This window comes from Pseudophryne corroboree, chromosome 3 (assembly GCF_028390025.1).
Source record: "Pseudophryne corroboree isolate aPseCor3 chromosome 3, aPseCor3.hap2, whole genome shotgun sequence".
In the NCBI taxonomy this organism is placed as follows: domain Eukaryota; kingdom Metazoa; phylum Chordata; class Amphibia; order Anura; family Myobatrachidae; genus Pseudophryne; species Pseudophryne corroboree.
In genome coordinates, this window is record NC_086446.1 from 278918558 (window position 1) to 278946172 (window position 27615).

The window sequence follows — 27615 nt, forward strand, 5'->3', positions numbered from 1 at the left end:
CAATGAAAATGCACGTCGGTATTTTGACCTGTCGGCATTTTACATGTCGGTATTTTGACCGTGTCGGTATTTTAAATGTCGGTATTTTGTCCATGTCGGGATTTTGACCTTGTCGGGATTTTGACCGTCGGTCAATTGCTGACGGGATTTCGACTCTCGGGATTTTGATTGGAGGTTATTCATACCGATCGCACTGAATCATTACAATGATTTCAACCAGGTCACAAGGTAAATTCATTCCAACATAGGAATCTATTCAGAAGTCTAACGATCAATATCTGGAATTGCTTTTTAATTATATGGTATATGTTTGTATGTCAGTGTGAGTCTTTGAAATCGTATTGAAGAGTGCCCCATAAAAAAGAGTTGTCTTTCCTCTTTGTACTACATGTGATCTATTTTTACAACTCTAGGGAGCACCGCCGGCTTTGTTAAATAATAAGTGTTTATTCTGTCTCACTCTCAGGAAGTGGAAAGTAATTGAATTCTTATCTATAAATCTCCCGATATACCAGTTTATATACTATTTGTACAAGTTTAACCCAGTGTGCTATCTTATTCCCCAAAACCAACTCCTTCTCTTTAAAGTCTCTGGCCAGCAGCACTATCACCCCACCCATCAGACGGGTGCAGCTCCTGATGTCCTGGAGCATCCAATTAAGAGCCTCAATGCCCCCCTTGTTACCCATAGTGCACTCATCCCACACGACGAGCTTGACCTCTCAAAGTACCTGAGTCATGTCATTCTGCTTAGAGATGTTGCAGAGCACTGACTCCAAGTGATTCAGATTGAGAGGCAACTTAAAAGCAGAGTTAGCCGTCCCCGTCTTGCCACCATCAAGCAAAATTGCGGCAATATCTCTGGAAGCAACAGCAATGGCTATCTTCCTATTGCTCCTGACTTTGGCTTTGGGGGTAGAATTTTGACAAATCCCTTAATAGTGACACTGGGCCTAATTCAGATCTGTTCGCTCGCTAGCTATTTTTTGCAGCGCTGCGAACAGATAGATGCCACCTATAGGGGAGTGTATTTTAGCTTTGTAAGTGTGCGAACGCATGTGCAGCCGCCCTGTACAAAAACAGCTTGTGCAGTTTCTGAGTAGCTCTGACCTTACTCAGCAGCTGCGATCACTTCAGCGTATTCGAGCCCAGAATTGACATCAGACACCCGCCCTGCAAACGCTTGGACACGCCTGCGTTTTTCCAACTACTCCCAGAAAACGGCCAGTTGCCACCCACAAATGCCCTCTTCCTGTCAGTCTCCTTGTGAACGGCTGTGCGAATGGTTTCTTCGCTAGAACCAGTGCACAACAACGATCCGCTTTGTAACCGTACTGTGCATCTGCGCATTGCGGTGCATACGCATGCGCAGTAGTTACCTGATCGCTGCGCAGTGAAAAACGCTAGTGAGCGAACAGATCTGAATTAGGCCCACTATGTCACAAAACAAAGCTATTGTCCAAATTTCAAGTTCCTACTCCTCATGGTTCCGGAGATTTTGTGATGAGTCAGTCAGTGGTATTTGGCTTTTGGATATGTGTATGTGTGTGTATGTGTATATATATAATAAGATTTTACTCACCGGTAAATCTATTTCTCGTAGTCCGTAGTGGATGCTGGGAACTCCGTAAGGACCATGGGGAATAGCGGCTCCGCAGGAGACTGGGCACAACTAAAGAAAGCTTTAGGACTACCTGGTGTGCACTGGTTCCTCCCCCTATGACCCTCCTCCAGACCTCAGTTAGGATACTGTGCCCGGAAGAGCTGACACAATAAGGAAGGATTTTGAATCCCGGGTAAGACTCATACCAGCCACAGCAATCACACCGTATAACTCGTGATATTATACCCAGTTAACAGTATGAAATATAACTGAGCCTCAGTAACAGATGGCTCAACAATAACCCTTTAGTTAGGCAATAACTATATACAAGTATTGCAGACAATCCGCACTTGGGACGGGTGCCCAGCATCCACTACGGACTACGAGAAATAGATTTACCGGTGAGTAAAATCTTATTTTCTCTGACGTCCTAGTGGATGCTGGGAACTCCGTAAGGACCATGGGGATTATACCAAAGCTCCCAAATGGGCGGGAGAGTGCGGATGACTCTGCAGCACCGAATGAGCAAACTCAAGGTCCTCCTCAGCCAGGGTATCAAACTTTTGCAAAAATGTTTGAACCCGACCAAGTAGCAGCTCGGCAAAGTTGTAAAGCCGAGACCCCTCGGGCAACCGCCCAAGAAGAGCCCACTTTCCTCGTGGAATGGGCTTTTACAGATTTAGGGTGCGGCAGTCCAGCCGCAGAATGTGCAAGTTGAATCGTGCTATAGATCCAGCGAGCAATAGTCTGCTTAGAAGCAGGAGCACCCAGCTTGTTGGGTGCATACAGGATAAATAGCGAGTCAGTTTTCCTGACTCCAGCCGTCCTGGAAACATATATTTTCAGGGCCCTGACTACGTCCAGTAACTTGGAGTCCTCCAAGTCCCACGTAGCCGCAGGCACCACAATAGGTTGGTTCACATGAAAAGCTGACACCACCTTAGGAAGGAATTGGGAACGAGTCCTCAATTCCGCCCTATCCATATGAAAATCAGATAAGGGCTTTTGCATGACAAAACCTCCAATTCTGATACACGCCTGGCCGACGCCAAGGCCAACAGCATGACCACTTTCCACGTGAGGTATTTTAGCTCTACGGATTTAAGTGGCTCAACCCAATGCGACTTCAGGAAATCCAACACCACGTTGAGATCCCACGGTGCCACTAGAGGCACAAACGGGGCTGAATATGCAGCACTCCCTTAACAAAAGTCTGAACTTCAGGCAGTGAAGCCAGTTCTTTTTGGAAGAAAATGTACAGAGCCGAAAACTGGACCTTAATGGAACCCAATTTTAGGCCCGTAGTCACTCCTGACTGTAGGAATTGCAGAAATCGACCCAGTTGAAATTCCTCCATTAGGGCCTTCCTGGCCGCACACCAAGCAACATATTTTTGCCATATGCAGTGTTTTTTCGATCACATCTTTCCTAGCCTCAATCAGCGTAGGAATGACTTCCTCCGGAATGCCTTTTTCCTTTAGGATCCGGTGTTCAACCGCCCTGCCGTCAAACACAGCCGTGGTAAGTCTAGGAACAGGCAGGGCCCCTGCTGCAGCAGGTCCTGTCTGAACGGCAGAGGCCATGGGTACTCTGAGATCATTTCTTGAAGTTCTGGGTACCAAGCTCTTCTTGGCCACTCCGGAACCACGAGTATAGTTCTCACTCCTCTCCGTCTTAGTATTCTCAGTACCTTGGGTATGAGAGGCAAAGGAAGGAACACATACACCGACTGGTACACCCAGAGCGTCCACAGCTATCGCCTGAGGGTCCCTTGACCTGGCGCAATATTTTTTTAGCTTTTTGTTGAGGCGGGACACCATCATGTCCACCTGTGGCCTTTCCCAATGGTGTACAATCATTTTGAAGACTTCTGGATGAAGTCCCCACTCTCCCGGGTGGAGGTCGTGCCTGCTGAGAACTGCTTCCCAGTTGTCCACTCCGGGAATGAACACTGCTGACAGTGCTAACCCATGATTTTCCGCCCATCGGAAAATCCTTGTGGCTTCTGCCATCACCATCCTGCTTCTTGTGCCGCCCTGCTGGTTTACATGGGCGACCGCCGTGATGTTGTCTGACTGGATAAGCACCGGCTGGTGTTGAAGCAGGGGTCTAGCCTGACTTAGGGCATTGTGAATGGCCCTTAGTCCCAGAATATTTATGTGTAGGGAAGTCTCCTGACTTGACCATAGTCCTTGGAAGTTTCTTCCCTGTGTGACTGCTCCCCCAGCCTCGAAGGCTGGCATCCGTGGTCACCAGGACCCAGTCCTGTATGCCGAATCTGCGGCCCTCTAGAAGATGAGCACTCTGCAGCCACCACAACAGCGACACCCTGGCCCTTGGGGACAGGGTTATCAGCCGATGCATCTGAAGATGCGACCCGGACCACTTGTCCAACAGATCCCACTGAAAGATCCTTGCATGGAACCTGCCGAATGGAATTTCTTCGTAAGAAGCTACCATCTTTCCCAGGACTCGCGTGCATTGATGCACCGACACCTGTATTTGTATTAGGAGGTCTCTGACTAGAGATGACAACTCCTTGGCCTTCTCCTCCGGGAGAAACCCTTTTTCCTGTTCTGTGTCCAGAACCATACCCAGGAACAGTAGACGCGTCGTAGGAACCAGCTGCGACTTTGGACTATTCAGAATCCAGCCGTGCTGTTGTAGCACTTCCCGAGATAGTGCTACTCCGACGAACAACTGCTCCCTGGACCTCGCCTTTATAAGGAGATCGTCCAAGTACGGGATAATTAGAACTCCCTTTTTTTGAAGGAGTATCATCATTTCGGCCATTACCTTGGTAAATACCCTCGGTGCTGGGGACAGACCAACGGCAACGTCTAGAATTGGTAATGACAGTCCTGTACCACAATTTTGAGGTACTCCTGGTGAGGAGGGTAAATAGGGACATGCAGGTAAGCATCCTTGATGTCCAGTGATACCATGTAATCCCCTTCGTCCAGGCTTGCAATAACCGCCCTGAGCGATTCCATTTTGAACTTGAACCTTCGTATATAAGTGTTCAAGGATTTCAATTTTAGAATGGGTCTCACCGAACCGTCTGGTTTCGGTACCACCAACATTGTGGAATTTTATTAACCCCGGCTTTGTTGAAGGAGGGGTACCTTGATTATCACCTGCTGGAAGTACAGCTTGTGAATTGCCGCCAGTACTACCTCTCCTCGAGGGCAGCAGGCAAGGCTGATTTGAGGTAACGGCGAGGGGGAGTCGCCTCGAACTCCAGCTTGTATCCCTGTGATACTACTTGCAGAACCCAGGGATCCACCTGTGAGCGAGCCCACTGGTCGCTGAAGTTCCCGAGACTCGCCCCCACCGCACCTGGCTCCACCTGTGGAGCCCCAGCGTCATGCGGTGGACTCAGAGGAAGCGGGGGAAGATTTTTGATCCTGGGAACTGGCTGTCTGGTGCAGCTTTTTCCCTCTTCCCTTGTCTCTGTGCAGAAAGGAAGCGCCTTTGACCCGCTTGCTTTTCTGAAGCCGAAAGGACTGTACCTTATAATACGATGCTTTCTTAGGCTGTGAGGAAACTTGAGGTAAATTTTTTCCTTCCCAGCTGTTGCTGTGGATATGAGGTCCCAGAGACCATCCCCAAACAATTCCTCACCCTTATAAGGCAGAATCTTCATGTGCCTTCTAAAGTCAGCATCGCCTGTCCACTGCCGGGTCCCTAATACCCTCCTGGCAGAATGGACATTGCATTAATTCTGGATGCCAGCCGGCAAATATCCCTCTGTGCATCCCTCATATATAAGACGACGTCTTTAATATGCTCTATGGTTAGCAAATAGTATCCCTGTCCTAACAGGGTAATAGACCACGCTGCAGCAGCACTATCCATGCTGAGGCAATTGCAGGTCTCAGTATAGTACCTGAGTGTGTATATACAGACTTCAGGATAGCCTCCTGCTTTTTATCAGCAGGCTCCTTCAAAGTGGCCGTATTCTAAGACGGCAGTGTCACCTTTTTTGACAAACGTGTGAGCGCCTTATCCACCCTAGGGGATATCTCCCAACGTGACCTATCCTCTGGCGGGAAAGGGTACGCCATCAGTAACTTTTTAGAAATTACTAGTTTCTTATCGGGGGAACCCACGCTTCTTCACACACTTCATTCACTCATCTGATGGGGGAACAAAACACTGTCTGCTTTTTCTCCCCAACATAAAACCCCTTTTGGTACCCGGGTTAATGTCAGAAATGTGTAACACATTTTTCATTGCCGAGATCATGCAACGGATGTTCCTAGTGGATTGTGTATATGTCTCAACCTCGTCGACACTGGAGTCAGACTCTGTGTCGACATCTGTGTCAGCCATCTGAGGTAGCGGGCGTTTTTGAGCCCCTGATGGCCTTTGAGATGCCTGGGCAGGCGCGGGTTGAGAAGCCGGCTGTCCCACAGCTGTTACGTCATCCAGCCTTTTATGTAAGGAGTTGACACTGTCGGTTAATACCTTCCACCTATCCATCCACTCTGGTGTCGGCCCCACAGGGGGCGACATCACATTTATCGGCATCTGCTCCGCCTCCACATAAGCCTCCTCATCAACCATGTCGACACAGCCGTACCGACACACCGCACACACACAGGGAATGCTCTGACTGAGGACAGGACCCCACAAAGTCCTTTGGGGAGACAGAGAGAGAGTATGCCAGCACACACCAGAGCGCTATATAATGCAGGGATTCACACTACCCACAGTGATTTTTCCCTTATAGCTGCTATAATACACAGATTTGCGCCTAAATTTAGTGCCCCCCCTCTCTTTTTAACCCTTTGAGCCTGAAAACTACAGGGGAGAGCCTGGGGAGCTGTCTTCCAGCTGCACTGTGAAGAGAAAATGGCACCAGTGTGCTGAGGGAGATAGCCCCGCCCCTTTTTCGGCTGACTTTTCTCCCGCTTTTTTATGGATCCTGGCAGGGGTATTTTACACATATATAGCCTCTAGGACTATATATTGTGCTTATTTTGCCAGACAAGGTGTTAATATTGCTGCTCAGGGCGCCCCCCCAGCGCCCTGCACCCATCAGTGACCGGAGTGTGAGGTGTGCATGAGGAGCAATGGCGCACAGCTGCAGTGCTGTGCGCTACCTTGTTGAAGACCGAAGTCTTCTGCCGCCGATTTTCAGGACCATCTTCATGCTTCTGGCTCTGTAAGGGGGACGGCGGCGCGGCTTCGGGACCGAACGATCGAGGTCGGGTCCTGTGTTCGATTCCTCTGGAGCTAATGGTGTCCAGTAGCCTAAGAAGCCCAAACTAGCTCCAATCAGGTAGGTTCGCTTCTTCTGCCCTTAGTCCCTCGTAGCAGTGAGTCTGTTGCCAGCAGATCTCACTGAAAATAAAAAACCTAAAATATACTTTCTTTTCTAGGAGCTCAGGAGAGCCCCTAGTGTGCATCCAGCTCAGCCGGGCACAAGATTCCAACTGAGGTCTGGAGGAGGGTCATAGTGGGAGGAGCCAGTGCACACCAGGTAGTCCTAAAGCTTTCTTTAGTTGTGCCCAGTCTCCTGCGGAGCCGCTATTCCCCATGGTCCTTACGGAGTTTCCAGCATCCACTAGGACGTCAGAGAAATATATATATATATATATATATAAATAAAACATTGTTCATCTAGCATATGCTTTTTTAACTCAGATGGGAAGTGCTTATTTTATACACACGAAAAAAAATCACTGACGATGTATTCATTTCTGACACCAACAGAGGGCGCTGTGGAACTTAAGTCTAAAAATCACACACAGAAAGCAGCTTCCCTGGTGGTCTAGTGGTTAGGATTCGGCGCTCTCACCGCCGCGGCCCGGGTTCGATTCCCGGTCAGGGAAAGTATTTTTATTTTTTTGCAGTATTAATAATTACACATAGTTTACTAACAATAAATATAAATCATAGTTATGGCAAGTTAGCTTCAATGTAAACTAACCTTGTACAATGCCCTGACATCTTTTAGCATTATATACTCGTGATTACAGATCTTCACTATAGAAATACGTTTAAGCCCTCATTTAATTGTTAACATTTATTTATATAGCACCAACATATTCTGTTGCACTTTACAATTGGGATATAGCAGTTACAAATCCTTAGTTACATAATCCTACTCTTAGACATGTTTCCAAGCAAATGTAGTTTTAGACTTGCCTTTTTTTTAACGCAACACCTAGTGGCATATTCCATTTACCATAGCTTGGTGTAAAACGCTATTACGATAAATGTTTAAATACTGTGGCAATGTGCATTCTATTCGACTGAAAAAAAACTGGGAGCTATTATTTTTTTTCTTCAAAAATCCACATAAATAAAAATAAAAAAAAAGTGAAAATCTGTACCCTAATAGAACTTCAAATAAGTATTGGTTAACAGGATAGATACCTATTACTGTCCCATACAAAAATATTTTACACTTTTAAAATGTTTCAAATGGCTGATTTATGCATTTTTAATAGCAGTGGAAAAAATGTACAGAAAGCAAGGTTTTTGTTAATTAAGATACATGCTGTAGTCAAATTTAGGGCGCATAATAATGTCCGCAAATGTATTTCTGAGCCATTTGGAGCCACTTTAAAAAAACACCAGTTAAGGTGCCTACACCAGTGGTTCCCAAACTTTCTTGAATCACGGCACCTTAGTGAACTAGCATTTTTTTCACGGCACCCCTATGATGAAAAAATAAATGTAAAAAAATGATTGATCCATTTGTAAAAAAAAATTGGTAAAAAAAAAATGTAAATGAAGTAAATTATGATTAACTGTTCAGTTATGTGGTGGTGTACAGGTGCACTTCTGCTTGCCCACATGTTTTATGATTGTCAGTCACTAGCACTGGTTTTGCCTATCATTTTGACCAAAAATTATTTGATTTGGTCCTGGACCACAAACCTGGGGCACCCCCACAAGAGCCTCGTGGCAACCCAGGGTGCCTACGCACACAGTTTGGGAACCACTGGCCTACACACTTCAAGATTATCTGTCCAATCTTTCTGGCTGGAACAAAAATCTGGTAATGCATGGCAGCAAATGACAGTCCGATCATTTGCTCCCAAACACTGGAAAACAGACAAAAATGGTTGTTCAAACTGGTGAAATCAGTTTGATTTAACCAATTTGTCCGAATTACCATTTTTGTCTGCTTTATCCGTTTTCTGGCATTTGGGAGCAAATGGTCGATTGCCATTTGCTCTCATCAATTACTATATTTTCATTCCAACCAGCTAAATCTGGAAGATAATCTGCCAGATAACTGTATAGTGCGTACCTACTCCCACCAGCAATCTAAAAAGCACATGTCCCATCCATACAACCCTCACACATATTTTAACCCATTATTCTGCAATTTTCAGAATGACATGTTATTGGCACAATTAAGCTAACTGAAATCTTCCAGTTGACTAATTCATTATTAGGGGGGTGCCCCAGGGCTCCTGAACCAAGTGCCAACATTTTTAACTTAAAATAACAATTTTTCCCTACTTCACACCTGCTCTTGGGCTGCAAAAAAAAAAATCTGCTGTAAATTCTATAAAAATTACCTTTGTTAAAATTCCCGCAGCCAACGGAATTGCGGAAAAAAACCCTGCAGCTGGCCGAATTTTCTCGAGCTGTAGGGAAAAAATATTTTATGTGCCCAATTGAATATGACCTCTAATTGTTCACAAACGTACAGACACAAAAAAAAAAGAGAACATGTGCGACAATGGGGAGTCACACAGACCTCATATGGGATAGAGGGCCGCACCATGCTTGCAGTCATCATGTAACTACAGCAATATAAATCTTAAACTAGGTACACACTAGACAATATGTTGCCCAATTTCATGGATCAGAGCGACATATCGGGCACATCGTCTTTTGTGTACCCATGATATGTGCGCTCCTGCGGGTCGCTAGCGACATACCCTGTTGTCCCTGCAGCAGATGACATCCGCCGGACCCAGCATCGGTACGTGTGTATGCACTTGCCGCATGCCGGGTTCCATTGGCAATGATGACAGGCTGGGTACACACAGTCTAGTTGTGTGTACCCAGCCTAACTTTCTATTATTTCCACCTGATTGTCTTCACCCTTCCATCTTTCTTCAATTCACTCTATACTTTATCAGCATACATCCCCTTAATAAGCTTTCTGAGGAAACCGACTACCCGCTTGTCGGAGAAACGCGTCAAAAAGGGTTTGAGCCACGTTACCAACTATCCTGACTCTCCACGACACTAACGTGCCAGCTGCATCGTTGATCTCAACGCCGCTGGTGGCTGCGTTTGCCCTCCCCGGGACTGACCATCATCTCCACGGCGCCGCTCCCGCACTGCCGCAGCGTCCTTGTGCCATAGGGCTTGGCAGAAACATCAATTCACTTGTGGTGAGCTTCATTCCTCATTGGCGTGTGGGGGGGAGCGGTGAAGTAGCACACAGGCCAGGAGGTTGTTCAAATACCCCTCCAGCTGGATATTTCATTTATCATTAAGCACGTTCATATTCATCATTGAGAGGAGCACATTTAAACAGGGAAATCTGTTCATCCCGCTCTCCATTGACATCTATTATGGATATCTGAGTGTGCACATATTCTGGGACTCGGTATTTCATTGATACACAGGTATATCTGGACATTACATTTACATCCAGATTGGGACTGTAGTGATCGTCAGCAAACTACAGTGTTGCTCTTTTAGTGTCTGTCAGTAGTAGGTTGTTATGTGGTTCTATTCATGCAGTGCAACAAAGTTGCTTGGACACCATTTTTAATGTTTTAATAAATTGTTTTATGCATGGTATGATTTTTTGCGCTCTCTTATATAGTTTGTCTGTATATTACCTTAATAGGCTTTACCTGCCTATTCCCTTGTCCTTTGCATTTTACCTGCATAATTCCCTTAAAGCTGGGTACACACTAGACAATATATTGTACGATTTTTACGATTTATCGTTTTGAGCTGAACTGGAATGACATATCCACATCATCTAGTGTGTAATACATACATTGTTACAATATATTTATTTGTCTGAAAATCCTGCAGTGCCGTGTATCATGACTGCAGCAAGCAGCATTTGGACTTTATCAATCAGCAACAAGGGCACGCAGGATCGCTGCACATATAAAACAGATTGCCGGATTGTATTACAAATATATATATCAGGGATGTGCAATGAGGAAAATGGCTCAGGAGGCACTGGCTAGCACCAGAGCCAGCTTTACACACAATATATGAGCCAAAAGGGTGCATGTGGGCATTATACACAGGTGTAGCAGTATAAACTCCTAGTAATTTGGTGATTTTTGATCAGAGAAGTGCGGAAAATGCCGGATATAGGGGGTCTGGAGTAGCTCCCGGCCAGCGCAGCTTTAGCGTGCTGGCCGGGAGCTACTCGTCGCTCCCCGGCCCGCAGCGGCTGCGTGGGACATCACGCAGCCGCCGTGGCCCGCCCCCCCAACGGTCCGGCCACGCCTGCGTTTGCAGGACCGCGTCCCCCTAAACGGCGGCTTAACGCCGCCGTCCAGCCCTCTCCCACACAGCGACCGATTCTGCCTCAGAGGCGATTGCTAGGAAACGACGGCTGTCTGGCATGCGCCGGCCCGACCCGACCGCTCGCTGCAGTTTATCACATAGGGGGTACTTCAGAGTTGATCACAGCAGCAAATCTGTTAGAAGTTAGGCAAAACCATGTGCACTGCAGGGGAGGCAGATCTAACATGTGCAGAAAGAGTTAGATTTGGGTGGGTTATTTTGTTTCTGTGCAGGGTAAATACTGGCTGCTTTATTTTTACACTGCAATTAAGATTTTTAGTTTGATCACACCCCACCCAAATCTAATAGGCCCTACACACTGGGCGATAATACTCAAAGATATGAACGATCTCGTTCATTAATGAACGAGATACCGCTCATATCTGTGGAGTCACCAGCGGTGAACGATGCGTGGCCCCGTGCTCGTTCATCGCTGGTGCCCCGTCGCCTGTGCATGCAGGCCAATATGGACGATCTTGTCCATATATATATGCCTGCACTTCTATGGAGCCGGGTGATGGGGGGAGTGAAGAAACTTCACTCCCCCCGTCACTGCCCCCCAGCCACCAGGTCGCCCGTATCCGTCGGGCAGCTCGCCGGCGGATCGCTCAATGTGTAGGGCCCTTAACTCTCTCTGCACATGTTATATCTGCCGCCCCCTGCAGTGCACATGCTTTTGCCCAACTGCTAACAAATTTGCTGCTGCGATCAACTCTGAATTAGGCCCATAGACTTTTTGCTCCAGAGTTTTGACTATAAAAATGATTACAGTAATACCAAGAAGATATTCTAACATATTCTTTGTATTTTTCATATACATCATACAGTTAAAACTCTGGCGCAAACGTTAGTATAACAGGAAAGGCTCTGCCTCACCTCGCCACGTCACTGGTATATATATATATATATATATATATATATATATCAGGGACGTGCAGTCAGGGGAGGCAGTGCCTCCCCTGTCATAATGATTAAAATAATAAAAAGAAGATATTTATAACACAGTCTGTTATAAATATATTTTTTTTATTATTTTAATAATTCTTCCCCACTGTGGCTGCTTGTGAGGGACAGCTGGGAGGCAGCGGGAGAGGTGCCTCCCGCTGCTAACACTAAAAGTCCGGGCAGCGGGGGGCGGGGTGCAGCAATGGGCTGTGAAAGCCAATTGAAAATGAATGGGGAAGCGGCACCTATACTGGTGCCGCAATGACAGGGGCGTGCATTCAGCCCCGATGAATGCACGCCCCTGTCAGTGCCCCAGATGTGATTGGCCCAGCGGATCCAGTGCTGGATCCGCTGTCCAATCACTAGCGAGCCCCCTTCCCGGCTGCAGCAGGCGCCGTGGGCTGTGTGGGCGCCCGCTGCAGCCGGCGCCGCTGACTGACACCAGAGGTCATAATTGACCCCTGGTGTCTGAGCGGCGCTACTATGGGAGAGACGTCATGAGTCATGACGTCTCTCCCATAGTACAGCAGAGACGAGCCGGCGGACGGAGACGGAGGACAGCGCTGCAGGAGCAGTATGTGTGTGTGTGTGTTTTTTTTATGTGTTTGTGTTGGGGGCAGAGCAACAGGAGCACAACAACAAGGGGCACAGCAACTGGGGGGCACAACTATAAGGGGCACAGCAACTGGCACAACTATAAGGGGCACAACTACAAGGGGCAAAGCAACTGGGGCACAACTATAAGGGGCACAACAACAAGGGGCACAGCAACAGGGGTACAACTATAAGGGGCACAGCAAAAGGGGCACAACTACAAGGGGCACAGCAACTGGGGGGCACAACTACAAGAGGCACAACAACAAGGGGCACAACTATAAGGGGCACAGCAACTGGGGGGCACAACAACAAGGGGCACAGCAACAGGGGCACAACTATAAGGGGCACAGCAAAAGGCACAACTACAAGGGGCACAGCAACTGGGAGGCACAACTACAAGGGGCACAGCAACTGGGGGCACAATTACAGGGGTCACAGCTACTGGGGGCAAAGCTACAGGGGGCACAGCGACTGGGGGCACAGCGACAGGGGGCACAACTACTCGGGCACAGCTAGGGGGCACAGCTATTGGGGGCAAAGCTACAAGGGGCACAGCGACTGGGGTCACAGCTACTGGGGGCAAAGCTACAGGGTGCACAGCGACTGGGGTCACAGCTACTTGGGGCACAGCGACAGGGGGCACAACTACTCGGGGCACAGCTAGGGGGCACAGCTATTGGGGGCAAAGCTACAAGGGGCACAGCGACTTTGGTCACAACTACTGGGGGCAAAGCTACAGGGGCCACAGTGACTGGGGGCACAACAACTCAGGGCACTGCTACAATGGGCATAGCTACAGGGGTCACAACTACTGGGGGCACAGCCACAAGGGGCAATGCTACAGGGGGCACAGCTACAAGGGGCACAGCGACTGGGGGCACAACTACAGGGGTCACAACTACTCGGGGCACTGCTACAGGGGGCAAAGCTACTAGGGGTATAGCTACTAGGCTCACAACTCTCGGGGGCGCCTGCTCCATCATCCCAGCTAGCAGCAGCACTCTCCCGTCTGTGCTAACGTCTTCCCGCGTCAGCGAGTGCATAATATTCATTCATTTCTCTCTATTTCTCTCTCTCTCTCCTCCTGTGGATTACTTTGTTTGTAAGTATAATTTTCATTTTTACAGGTATCGGCCCTATTGGATTCTACTGGACAAGTGGACGTGACCGGTGTGGGATGTAGGTAAGTAATCTCTCTCATTTTTACAGGAACCACCGATTGGATTCTACATGGACAAGTGGACGTGACCGGCGTGGGATGTAGGTAAGTAATCTCTCTCTCATTTTTACAGGAACCACCTATTGGATTCTACATAGACAAGTGGACGTGACCGGCGTGGGATGTAGGTAAGTATGTGTGAGTGTGTGTGTTTGAATAAATTTTTACTTTCACGGTGTGTGTGTTGTGTTTTTATTTGGGTATTTTTTGTTGTTGTAGAATTTCAGGTACCAGCGGGCCCGTTATTTCCCGCATGCTGGTACTTGAGGTTCTCCAAGTACCAGCAAGCGGGGGAGGCTTGCTGGGCCTTGTAGTTCCACAACAAAAAACAATATTCTTTTTTTATACACACTTATGGCTATCAGCCCGGCACCCACCGCCCAGGGGTGCTGGGGACAGCCTCGGGCTTCACCCCTGGCCCTTGGGTGCCTGGAGGGGGGGGGGACACCTCTTGATTTAAGGGGTCCCCACTCCTCCAGGGAACCCCGGCCAGGGGTGACTAGTTGGGGGGGTAATGCCACGGCCGCAGGGACCTACATAAATGTGTCCCCCGGCTGTGGCATTATGTCCCTGGCTAGTGGAGCCCGGTGCTAGTTTTAAAAATACGGGGGACCCCTACATCTTTTGTCCCCCGTATTTTTGGAACCAGGACCGGTCTAAGAGCCCGGTGCTGGTTGTCTAAATACGGGGAACCCCTGTCCAATTTTTTTCCAGTATTTAAACAACCAGGACCGGCTCAAAGAGCCCGAGGCTGGTTATACTTAGGAAGGGGGACCTCACGCATTTTTTTTTTACATTTTTTAACCCATTCAGACCCTTCTCCATTAAGTTAATGGAAGCCCTGGACAACAAAATTGCATTCATGTCTTCCTCCCACTCAGTGGCGTAACTACTGCCCCCGCAGTCCTCGCGGTGGCTTGGGGGCGAGGGGCTGCGGGGGCGCCACTGATTTACAGCAGACTGACATGCGGACGAGCGTCCGCATGTCAGTCTGCTTTCTACTTCCCTCCGCCACTTGTTGGAGGGACACGGAGGGCACAGCGTGTGCGTCTCCTGTGTCCCTCCTGCATCATCTCCGGCGGCCGCGGGTCTAATAGGGGGAAGTGCCGTCCGTGAGCACTAATTGGCTCACGAACCGGCACTTCCCCCTATTAGACCCGCGGCCGCCGGAGATGATGCAGGAGGGACACAGGAGACGCTGTGCCCTCCGTGTCCCTCCAACAAGCGGCAGCAGCGGCGGCGGGCATTATCTGGCACTGGGGGGGGGAATCTGGCACTGGGGGCATATATGGCACTGGGGGGGGGGAAATATCTGGCACTGGGGGAATATCTGGCACTGGGGGGGGGGATATCTGGCACTGGGGGCATATATGGCACTGGGGGGGGGATTATCTGGCACTGGGGTATATCTGGCACTGGGGGGGAATATCTGGCACAGGGGGGGGGAATATCTGGCACTGGGGGCATATATGGCACTGGGGGGGGATATCTGGCACTGGGGGCATATATGGCACCGGGGGGGAATATCTGGCACTGGGGGAATATCTGGCACTGGGGGGGGGGGGGGGAATATCTGGCACTGGGGCATATATGGCAGGGGGGGGGGGTATCTGGCACTGGGGGGGAATATCTGGCACTGGGGGGGGATATCTGGCACTGGGGGCATATATGGCACTGGGGGGGAATATCTGGCACTGGGGGAATATCTGGCACTGGGGGGGATATCTGGCACTGGGGGCATATATGGCACTGGGGGGGAATATCTGGCACTGGGGGAATATCTGGCACTGGGGGGGGGGATATCTGGCACTGGGGGCATATATGGCACTGGGGGGGGATACTGGCACTGGGGGCATATCTGGCACTGGTGGGGAATATATGGCACTGGGGGCATATATGGCACGGGGGGGAATATCTGGCACTGGGGGGGAATATCTGGCACTGGGGGCATATGTGGCACTGGGGGGGAATATCCGGCACTGGGGGCATATGTGGCACTGGGGGGGAATATATGGCACTGGGGGCATATGTGGCACTGGGGGGGAATATCTGGCACTGGGGACATATGTGGCACTGGGAGCACAGCCCTAGCAACAAGGACTACCTCCTAGCAACGAGCATGACACCCAGTGCATGAAACACCTGACAACGAGCATGACACCCAGTGCATGAAACACCTGGCAACGAGCATGACACCCAGTGCATGAAACCCCTGGCAACGAGCATGACACCCTGAGCATGAAAACCCCTGGCACCGTGCATGGAACCAAGAGCATGAAACCCCTGGCAACGAGCATGACACCCAGTGCATGAAACCCCTGACAACGAGCAGGTAATTGAAAAGTAATTAGAAGCCTTACTGTAGGACTTAATGTGTAATGGGCATTACGGTGTGTGGCATAATGTATCACGGACATTGCGGTGTGTGTCATAATGTGTCACAGGCATTACGGTGTATGGTATACTATATCGCGGGCATTGTGATATGTGGTATAATGTCTCAGGGTCATTGCAGTGTGGCATAATACATAACGGGCATTGCGGTGTGTGGCATAGGGTATAACGGGCAGGGCATTGCGGTATGTGTCCCAGGCATTACGGTGTATGGTATACTATATCACGGGCATTGTGGTATAATGTCTCAAGGTCATTGCAGTGTGTGGCATAATGTGTCACAGGCATTGTATGTGCTATAATGTATCGGGCATTGCAGTGTGTGGCATAATGTATCACGGACATTGCGGTGTGTGTCATAATGTGTCACAGGCATTGTATGTGCTATAATGTATCAGGGGCATTGCAGTGTGTAGCATAATGTATAACGGGCATTGCGATTCCTGTCATAATGTGTCACAGGCATTACAGTGTGTGGCATAATATGTCTGGGGCATTACGGTGTGTGCATATTGTGTCATGTGCATTATTGTGTGTGGCATAATGTCTAAGGGCCATTGCAGTATGTGGAATAATGTATACTGGGCATTACTATAAGGAGGAAAAATGACAAATAATGTAAGGGGCATGAATCAGGATTATTTTTCTTTCCTGTGGTGGCTAACGTCTGGGCGTGCAGGTTGCAAAACTGGGATATAAGGTAGTCTTTTCCTGCAATGCCACGCCCCTTTATGAGAAACCACGCCCATCCCAACGAAACCACGCCCCTTTTTTTGCGCGCGCCTTTGGCGCGCGCATATTTATCCCTTTCTTGCTCCCAATTATGGGGCATGGGGGGGGGGGGGGCGCTGAAGATTTTTTTGGCTTGGGGGAGAAACATTTCTAGTTACGCCACTGCTCCCACTCCCTTCCCAAACACTAATTTTTATTTTTTTTCTATAAAAATGTACAATATTATCCAAAGGTGTGAAATTGTTACTGGCTAAAATCGCAGCAGCTGCTAAGAAAACGATTCTGTCACAGTGGGTTTCCTCGGGCACTCTGTCTTTGGCCCTACTTATGCCTAGGATAGAACACTTATTTCATATGGACTGGTTGGAAACCTCTATTAATAAGGAGAGCTGCGCTGAGAGATTCTTCAGTATATGGTTGCCATTTATACATACTTTCTCCTTAAGTAGGAGGGATTCTCTCTCCGTGCTGCAATATGCTTTACTTCCTGGTATAATATAGAGACCTTGACACTAGGCCGCCCTCCTTTCTAGAAATAATATTGTTGTATGTACACTGATGTCTATAGGTTGTACTGTTCATTAATCTCCTTTGACTGTGTGTAATCACTCACTTTTACTATAATTGCCACGTCATCTTCGACATGTTATTATCCAACAGTATATTTTTGTCTGACTATGTTTTTGATCTGATACGTTCATGATCTTTGTGTATTGCATATACAGTTCTATAATAAAATATGTAAAAAAAAAAAAAAATGTACAATATATCACAAGTATGATGAGCAGGCAGGCAGCGGGCATCGGATTGAGATGCAAATTAGTGGCGGAGAGCTGGGTCAGTTGATGGTGGGCAAGTTTGTAAGCCATTGGCGGTGGCAGCAGGCATCGGCTCAGAGGCAGTAGCGGGCATTGGCTCGGCGGTGGTAGGGGTCATCGGCAGGATTCGGCGGACATTATGGCTGTAGTGCCTCACCAGCCTCTGACCTCACCGCACGCCACTGATATATATATATATATATATATGTTAACGATCAAACGATGCATGATATATCGTTTGTTCGATTGATTGAAGGATTGCACAGTATGTACACAGTATATTGTTGGTTCTGGGGATGATGAAAATTGGGACAAGTACCGTGTTATTTGCACATTGCCTCTAGTGTGTACCCAGCATTACCCTTAGCTCAAAATATTTTACTTCCCTCTCCCCACACCCCATTCCCTGTGTCATCCAACTCTTTTCCTTCCCGGCTCCCTGTGTAATCTCGTCCTTGTTACTGCCTCATTCTCCTCACCCCACTTATGATCTGCCTACATTGCTTTTCTCCTCCTACACCAGGTTTCATATTTTACCTCCTTCCTCTGCCAGCCTCCATTTACCTGACTGCCTCCCTGATCCCTCATTCCACTCCTCCCTCGTGCCGGTCCCCTGCCTCACGTCATCCTCTCCTCCTGCGCCAACAGCCTCAGCACCACTCCACTCTCCCCAATGTACCTGCCCCATTCCATTAATTTGAGGTTATCAGTTCCTTCACCTATCTCATTCCCCTCCCCCATTCCCTTCACCTCATCATCCATACTACCCCTCCCTCCTGTCTAATCCTAACACCCAGGCCTTGCCTGAGCCATCAACCTTGTCCCTTCCTCTGCCTCCTGTGCCCAAGACACAGCCTCATCCATAAGTCAGTCAGCCGGTGCGTGCGCTATAACTACATATAACTACATATCCGAATGTACACAGCTGAACTGACCCATCATTCACATTCAGCCCCGGGAGGAACATCCCAGAGCGCGGCACCGGATTCCCTCACTTCCGGGGGCGCGCTTTCTGCGGACCGATGTGACGTCCCTGGCGGGCCCGCGCACGCACCGCCCCCTCTGCGTCTGACTGAGGAGACGTGATCGAGCCGAACCGAGCGGGACCGGGGAGAGGTGAGAGCACCGGGAGGCTGATGTGCAGGCAGGCGAGGGTGGGTTTACTTGGCCACGGCCTGGGAGGCCGGGGGCGAGCGGGCGGAGAGAGGGGGATAGACGCCGCTATATATAGTACTCAGCCCTAATCTTCATTGATTTACATCACCGGCACTGCTGCTGCATAGCTGCCTGTAGCCTGTGTGTGCACTGTGCCCGCATCACCGGCCGTCATCTGCCGCCTCCTGTGCAGCCTCCGGGAGAATATCACACAGCTGGAGCAACTACCTATATTCCCTCATTTTCCCATTAACAGCGTCTGAGTGCTGCAACCGGCACATATGTGTCACTGGGCTGCTAGCCGGCCACACATGCTGCATGTATGCGATATTGTGCCTGCAGCACGCTTACATATGGCGTGTATGTGTGTGTGTATATATATATATATATATATATATATATATATAAATAATACACACACACACACACATCCAGTTTACACAGTAATCTTCATGCAGCACAGAGGGGTCCTCAGGGAGCAGGTGTGTCGCCTATGTATGAATGACATGTTAATGTATATGGGTGCTGTGACGTACACATGCCATCAAGTTGGTGACGCCAGTATCCCATAGTCAGTGTGGGCTCTCTGGTCACTCACAAGCTGACAGAAAGTGAAACTTGATTATACGGATATTTATAGTATCCATTTAGAACATCCTTGCATAATGTTACACTTTATGTGTTTCCTGTAAACTGCCATATATCTATCTCTGGAATCTCATTGTTGCTAGCATTGCAGATGGTGATAAAATTAGTGAGGGTAGGCAGCTTTTAGACAGTTACTGCAAAGTAGTTAAGATTATATCTCATTGTTGATAAAAAGTCTTCATTAGCCATTCAGACATCCGTGTTATCTATGTATGGTGCCTAATACAAGAATGGTTAAGATAGGTCCTCCAGTCCATATACTGTGTGTGGCTGTGGCCCATCCACTTGTCACTTTGCAGGAAGTGATATGAAATGGATGCGATGTCACTTCTTGCAAACTTGGTGACATACGGCTATGCGTCACACCTTCTAAGAGTGGAGAAATTGGCCGTAGCAACCAGTTTCTAGCTAGCATTTATCAAGTACATGCTATAAAGTGATAGGTAGAGACTGGTTGCTATGGGCAACTCCACCACTTTATGACTCTTTAGAAGATTTGATACATTTCCTCCAATGTATGGTGCAGATGCTGGCAAAATGCTCTTTAGCATCTGCAGTAAAACCTCATAGATTTCCTTGTACAGATTAGATGGCTGATTTGATCTTCAGATTTCATTGATAATCCTATTCATTTTGGTGACACATTTTGCTTGACGTTTGTATGAAGATATGTTTTGTGCATTTATTTATGAAACAAGTATCTATTTCATAGCAGGACCTTAAAAGTGGCTTCTTTCTGTTATATAGCTCACGATCATTACCTATTTCCCACTATGCTTCTCATTCTAACAGTGTTATTGCTGGAAATGGTAGGTGTTAGAATTTGTATTTAAAAAAAACAGATTTAGGCAACCCGCTGAGGTGTTTCAGTGACTCATATATTGCTCCTGCAGTCACATTGCTGATAGCTACTTGCATGTCATTGCATTCTTTTAGTTTATGTTCGCCAGAGCTTACAATCCTATAAATGTAACTATTTCTGTAAGGCAATAGAAGTACCTTGAGAAATGTTTTCACAGATATGCTTGCTTTTCCAGTTTCACTGTTTTGATAACTCACTAACAGCCCAATCATCCTTGTACTTTATCATAAACTTGTATATCCTCTCCACTGCCACTGCTATAGACATCTGCAGGTACTCCACTGCCTTAATTCTATACCACGGTATGCTCTGATTGATGTTCCCTTAGTGTTTACAATCAAGATTAATATTTCTCCTAGACCATAAATATTGGTTGAGGAATGTCGACCTGCTTGAAAGATCAATGTGGTCATTGAAATGCTTGTTTTTCTAGTTTCAGTGTTTGGATGGCCCAGTAACGTCATTGTTACTTTATCATTACCTTGCCCCTCCTGGGGCTCCTGCAGCCACTCCCCTGGTGTCGCTTTGGGCTCCTGCAGCCACTCCCCTGGCACCACTTGGGGCACCTGCAGTTCTTCCCCCAGGCCTCCTGTAGCCCCTCCCCCAACTTATAGAGGGAAATATTTCTGCTAGGCCATAGACATTGGTTGAGGAACATAAATCTGTTTGCAAGATTGTGTACATAGGTATGCTTGATTTTCCTATTATGATGTTTGATAGCTCAGTAGCAGCTCATTCATCCTTGCTTCTTTATCTTAAACACATTTCTGCATGGGATGTAGTTAATATCCCGGCAGTCAGAATACCGACGCCAGGATCCCAACTGCCGAGAATGCTGACGGCTGCACCAGGGCTATTCACATATGGGAGTAGTACCTGTGGCGAGTGCAGCAAGACCGCAATTGGCTTTCTAGCGCTCGCCCTGCTGCCGGCATTCTGATGGCCAGGAACCCAGTGTCATTATATATTGACCCCCGGGATCCTAGCCGCCGACATTCCATCCCCAATCCATCTGCACCACGCCTCTGTACATATATACCCTCTCCATCCTGTAATCATACACTTGTATACAATTACTGCTGCAATGATCTCATTGTACACTTCTATCCTCTCTGTCACCATCATCCAACCCATCTGCCCCTTGTCCCATTTTGTTCTGCTACACATCATAGTATATTCACTGCCAATCCAACATCCGACCATGTACTTATTTTTTTGTACCTTCATGTTTCATTGCCTTTATAATTTCTGTCTACCTTCTTCAGTCTCCAACTCCCACACATAGCTACTCTAGACTCTCCTCGAAGTGTCTTACATAGGGGTAAATTTACTAAGGTGGGAGGTTTATTTTTAGAACTGGTGATGCTGCTCATAGCAACCAATCAGATTCAACTTAACATTTATCTAGCTGCTTCTAGAAGATAATAGAATCTGGTTGCTATGGGCAACATCACCAGTTCTAAAAAAAAAAACCCTCCCACCTTAGTTAATTTATCCCATAGGGAAGATATTCAATTACTCTTGATCATTGATCGCGGGTAATTGTCTAGCTGGGGGCTATTCAATTATTCCTGATAAACTGTATCTCATGCCAGTTTATCTGGGATTTGTTTCACCTGCCTCAAGCAGGCGAAGCAAAATTCCCCAAAACAGCCCCGTTTTCAGCCAAAAATGGGTCTGTTTTAACCGAAAACACACAGGTTGCACTGGTTTGCTTGTTTTTCTCTGACGTCCTAGTGGATGCTGGGAACTCCGTAAGGACCATGGGGAATAGCGGCTCCGCAGGAGACTGGGCACAACTAAAGAAAGCTTTAGGACTACCTGGTGTGCACTGGCTCCTCCCTCTATAACCCTCCTCCAGACCTCGGTTAGAATTTTGTGCCCGGCTGAGCTGGATGCACACTAGGGGCTCTCCTGAGCTCCTAGAAAAGAAAGTATATTTTAGGTTTTTTATTTTTAGTGAGATCTGCTGGCAACAGACTCACTGCTACGAGGGACTTAGGGGAGAGAAGCGGACCTACCTGCTTGCAGCTAGCTTGGGCTTCTTAGGCTACTGGACACCATTAGCTCCAGAGGGATCGAACACAGGCCCAGCCTCGGTCGTCCGGTCCCGGAGCCGCGCCGCCGTCCCCCTTGCAGAGCCAGAAGCAAGAAGAACGTCCAGGAAATCGGCGGCAGAAGACTCCGGTCTTCATTAAGGTAGCGCACAGCACTGCAGCTGTGCGCCATTGCTCCCTGTGCACACCACATACTCCGGTCACTGATGGGTGCAGGGCGCTGGGGGGGGGGGGGGCGCCCTGGGCAGCAATTAGAGTACCTTAAGAGTGGCAAATCACACATAATATAGCCTAATAAGCTATATATGTGTAAAATACCCCTGCCACATTATGATTATAAGAGCGGGAGAAGTCCGCCGAAAAAGGGGCGGGGCTATCTCCCTCAGCACACTGGCGCCATTTTCTCTTCACAGTGCAGCTGGAAGACAGCTCCCCAGGCTCTCCCCTGTAGTTTTCAGGCTCAAAGGGTTAAAAAGAGAGGGGGGGCACTAAATTTAGGCGCAAATCTGTGTATTATAGCAGCTATAAGGGAAAAATCACTGTGGGTAGTGTGAATCCCTGCATTATATAGCGCTCTGGTGTGTGCTGGCATACTCTCTCTCTGTCTCCCCAAAGGACTTTGTGGGGTCCTGTCCTCAGTCAGAGCATTCCCTGTGTGTGTGCGGTGTGTCGGTACGGCTGTGTCGACATGTTTGATGAGGAGGCTTATGTGGAGGCGGAGCAGATGCCGATAAATGTGATGTCACCCCCTGCGGGGTCGACACCTGAGTGGATGGACATGTGGAAGGAATTACGTGACAGTGTCAACTCCTTACATGAAAGGTTTGACGACATAGCAGATGTGGGACAGCCGGCTTCTCAGCCCGTGCCTGCCCAGGCGTCTCAAAAGCCATCAGGGGCCCTAAAACGCCCACTACCTCAGATGGCAGACACAGATGTCGACACGGGTACTGACTCCAGTGTCGACGACGATGAGACTACTGTACATTCCAATAGAGCCACCCGTTACATGATTACGGCAATAAAAAATGTGTTGCACATTTCTGATATTACCCCAGGTACCACAAAAAATAAGAATTTACTTACCGATAATTCTATTTCTCGGAGTCCGTAGTGGATGCTGGGGTTCCTGAAAGGACCATGGGGAATAGCGGCTCCGCAGGAGACAGGGCACAAAAGTAAAGCTTTTACAGGTCAGGTGGTGTGTACTGGCTCCTCCCCCTATGACCCTCCTCCAGACTCCAGTTAGGTACTGTGCCCGGACGAGCGTACACAATAAGGGAGGATTTTGAATCCCGGGTAAGACTCATACCAGCCACACCAATCACACCGTACAACTTGTGATCTAAACCCAGTTAACAGTATGATAACAGAGGAGCCTCTGAAAGATGGCTTCCTAAACAATAACCCGAATTAGTTAACAATAACTATGTACAAGTATTGCAGATAATCCGCACTTGGGATGGGCGCCCAGCATCCACTACGGACTCCGAGAAATAGAATTATCGGTAAGTAAATTCTTATTTTCTCTATCGTCCTAAGTGGATGCTGGGGTTCCTGAAAGGACCATGGGGATTATACCAAAGCTCCCAAACGGGCGGGAGAGTGCGGATGACTCTGCAGCACCGAATGAGAGAACTCCAGGTCCTCCTTTGCCAGGGTATCAAATTTGTAAAAATTTACAAACGTGTTCTCCCCTGACCACGTAGCTGCTCGGCAGAGTTGTAATGCCGAGACCCCTCGGGCAGCCGCCCAAGATGAGCCCACCTTCCTTGCGGAATGGGCCTTAACAGATTTAGGCTGTGGCAGGCCTGCCACAGAATGTACAAGTTGAATTTTGTTACAAATCCAACGAGCAATCGACTGCTTAGAAGCAGGTGCACCCAACTTGTTGGGTGCATACAGTATAAACAGCGAGTCAGATTTTCTGACTCCAGCCGTCCTTTAAATGTATATTTTTAAGGCTCTGACAACGTCCAACAACTTGGAGTCCTTCAAGTCGTCTGTAGCCGCAGGCACTACAATAGGCTGGTTCAGGTGAAACGCTGATACCACCTTAGGGAGAAAATGCGGACGCGTCCGCAGCTCTGCCCTATGTCGAATGGAAAATTAAATAAGGGCTTTTATAAAACAAAGCCGCCAGTTCAGATACTCTCCCGGCCGAAGCCAGGGCCAGTAACATAGTCACTTTCCATGTGAGATATTTCAAATCCACATTCTTTCGTGGTTCAAACCAATTGGATTTGAGGAAATCTAAAACTACATTTAGATCCCACGGTGCCACCTTAGGCACCACAGGAGGCTGTATATGCAGTACTCCTTTGATAAAAATCTGGACCTCAGGGACTGAGGCCAATTCTTTTTGGAAGAATATTGATAGGGCCGAAATTTGAACCTTAATAGATCCCAATTTGAGACCCACAGACAATCCTGATTGCAGGAAATGTAGGAAAACGACCCAGTTGAAATTCCTCCATCGGAGCACTCCGCTGCTCGCACCACGCAACATATTTTCGCCAAATACGGCGATAATGCTTCGCGGTGACTTCCTTCCTTGCCTTTATCAAGGTAGGAATGACTTCTTCTGGAATGCCTTTTCCTTTTAGGATCTGGCATTCAAACGCCATGCCGTCAAACGCAGCCGCGGTAAGTCTTGAAAAAGACAAGGACCCTGCTGAAGCAGGTCCCTTCTCAGAAGTAGAGGCCACGGATCGTCCGTGACCATCTCTTGAAGTTCCGGGTACCAAGTCCTTCTTGGCCAATCCGGAGCCACTAGTCTTACTCCTCTTTGCCGTATAATCCTCAATACCTTTGGTATGAGAGGCAGAGGAGGAAAAACATATACCGACTGGTACACCCAAGGTGTTACCAGCGCGTCCACAGCTATTGCCTGCGGATCTCTTGACCTGGCGCAATACCTGTCCAGTGTTTTGTTGAGGCGAGACGCCATCATGTCCACCATTGGTTTTACCCAACGGTTTAATAGCATGTGGAAAACTTCTGGATGAAGTCCCCACTCTCCCGGGTGAAGGTCGTGTCTGCTGAGGAATTCTGCTTCCCAGTTGTCCACGCCCGGGATGAATACTGCTGACAGTGCTATCACGTGATTCTCCGCCCAGCGAAGGATCCTGGCAGCTTCTGCCATTGCCCTCCTGCTTCTTGTGCCGCCCTGTCTGTTTACATGGGCGATTGCCGTGATGTTGTCCGACTGGATCAACACCGGTCTTCCTTGAAGCAGAGGTTCCGCCTGGCTTAGAGCATTGTAGATTGCTCTTAGTTCCAGAATGCTTATGTGAAGAGACTTTTTCAGGCTCGACCACACTCCCTGGAAATTTCTTCCCTGTGTGACTGCTCCCCAGCCTCTCAGGCTGGCATCCGTGGTCACCAGGATCCAATCCTGCATGCCGAATCTGCGGCCCTCCAATAGATGAGCCTCCTGCAACCACCACAGACGGGATACCCTTGTCCTCGGCGACAGGGTTATCCGCAGGTGCATCTGAAGATGCGACCCTGACCATTTGTCCAACAGATCCCTTTGCATGGAATCTGCCGAAAGGGATTGCTTCGTAAGAAGCTACCATTTTTTCCCAGGACTCTTGTGCATTGATGTACAGACACCTTTCCTGGTTTTAGGAGGTTCCTGACCAGGTCAGATAACTCCTTGGCTTTTTCTTCGGGAAGAAAAACCTTTTTCTGAACTGTGTCCAGAATCATCCCCAGGAACAGCAGACGAGTTGTCGGCATTAATTGGGATTTTGGAATATTCAGAATCCATCCGTGCTGCTTTAGCACCTCTTGAGATAGTGCTAAACCCATCTCTAGCTGTTCTCTGGACCTTGCCCTTATTAGGAGATCGTCCAAGTATGGGATAATTAATACGCCTTTTCTTCGAAGAAGAAATATTATCTCGGCCATTACCTTTGTAAAGACCCGAGGTGCCGTGGACAAACCAAACGGCAGCGTCTGAAACTGATAGTGACAGTTTTGTACAACGAACCTGAGGTACCCCTGGTGTGAGGGGTAATTGGAACGTGGAGATACGCATCCTTGATGTCCAAGGATACCATAAAGTCCCCTTCTTCCAGGTTCGCTATCACTGCTCTGAGTGACTCCATCTTGAACTTGAACTTCTTTATGTACAGGTTCAAGGACTTCAGATTTAGAATAGGCCTTACCGAGCCATCCGGCTTCGGTACCACAAAAAGAGTGGAATAATACCCCTTCCCTTGTTGTAGAAGAGGTACCTTGACTATCACCTGCTGAGAATACAGCTTGTGAATGTCTTCCAAAACCGTCTCCCTTTCTGAGGGGGACGTTGGTAAAGCAGACTTCAGGAAACGGCGAGGTGGCTCTGTCTCTAATTTCAACCTGTACCCCTGAGATATTATCTGCAGGATCCAGGGATTTACCTGCGAGTGAGCCCACTGCGCGCTGTAATTCTTGAGACGACCGCCTATCGCCCCCGAGTCCGCTTGCGAAGCCCCAGCGTCATGCTGAGGCTTTTGTAGAAGCCGGGGAGGGCTTCTGTTCCTGGGAAGGAGCTGCCTGTTGCTGTCTCTTCCCTCGTCCTCTGCCTCGTGGCAGATATGAATAGCCCTTTGCTCTCTTATTTTTAAAGGAACGAAAGGGCTGCGGTTGAAAGGTCGGTGCCTTTTTCTGTTGGGGAGTGACTTGAGGTAGAAAGGTGGATTTCCCGGCCGTAGCCGTGGCCACCAAATCCGATAGACCGACCCCAAATAACTCCTCTACGCATCGCCTGTCCACTGTCGTGTCCATAAAGCTCTTCTGGCCGAAATGGACATAGCACTTACCCGTGATGCCAGTGTGCAGATATCTCTCTGTGCATCACGCATATAAAGAAATGCATCCTTTATTTGTTCTAACGACAGTAAAATATTGTCCCTGTCCAGGGTATCAATATTTTCGATCAGGGACTCTGACCAAACTACCCCAGCACTGCACATCCAGGCAGTCGCAATAGCTGGTCGTAGTATAACACCTGCATGTGTGTATATACCTTTTTGGATATTTTCCATCCTCCTATCTGATGGATCTTTAAGTGCGGC

At 48.3% G+C, this 27615-nt stretch overlaps 1 protein-coding gene, 1 long non-coding RNA gene and 1 other non-coding gene across 4 annotated transcripts in view; 2 read left to right on the forward strand and 1 right to left on the reverse strand.

Annotated features, from left to right (window-relative positions):
* The window catches only part of LOC135055303 (uncharacterized), a 44745-nt gene extending 25903 nt beyond the window's left edge, over positions 1–18842 (reverse strand). Inside the window, exons 1-2 of the long non-coding RNA XR_010243712.1 lie at positions 18763–18842; positions 9148–9216 (exon numbers count right to left, since the gene is read on the reverse strand). This is a non-coding gene — a long non-coding RNA (uncharacterized LOC135055303). The remainder of the gene's footprint in view (positions 1–9147; positions 9217–18762) is intronic.
* TRNAE-CUC (transfer RNA glutamic acid (anticodon CUC)) lies at positions 7372–7443 on the forward strand. The gene has a single exon. It is a non-coding gene; the product is annotated as a tRNA-Glu (tRNA).
* The window catches only part of DNAJC5 (DnaJ heat shock protein family (Hsp40) member C5), a 90349-nt gene continuing 81228 nt past the window's right edge, over positions 18495–27615 (forward strand). The window contains exon 1 of one of the 2 annotated variants that reach the window (XM_063959193.1): positions 18495–18981. The gene's annotated coding sequence lies outside the window, so the exon portion shown is untranslated. The remainder of the gene's footprint in view (positions 18982–27615) is intronic. The other variant, XM_063959192.1, reaches the window with a different exon arrangement.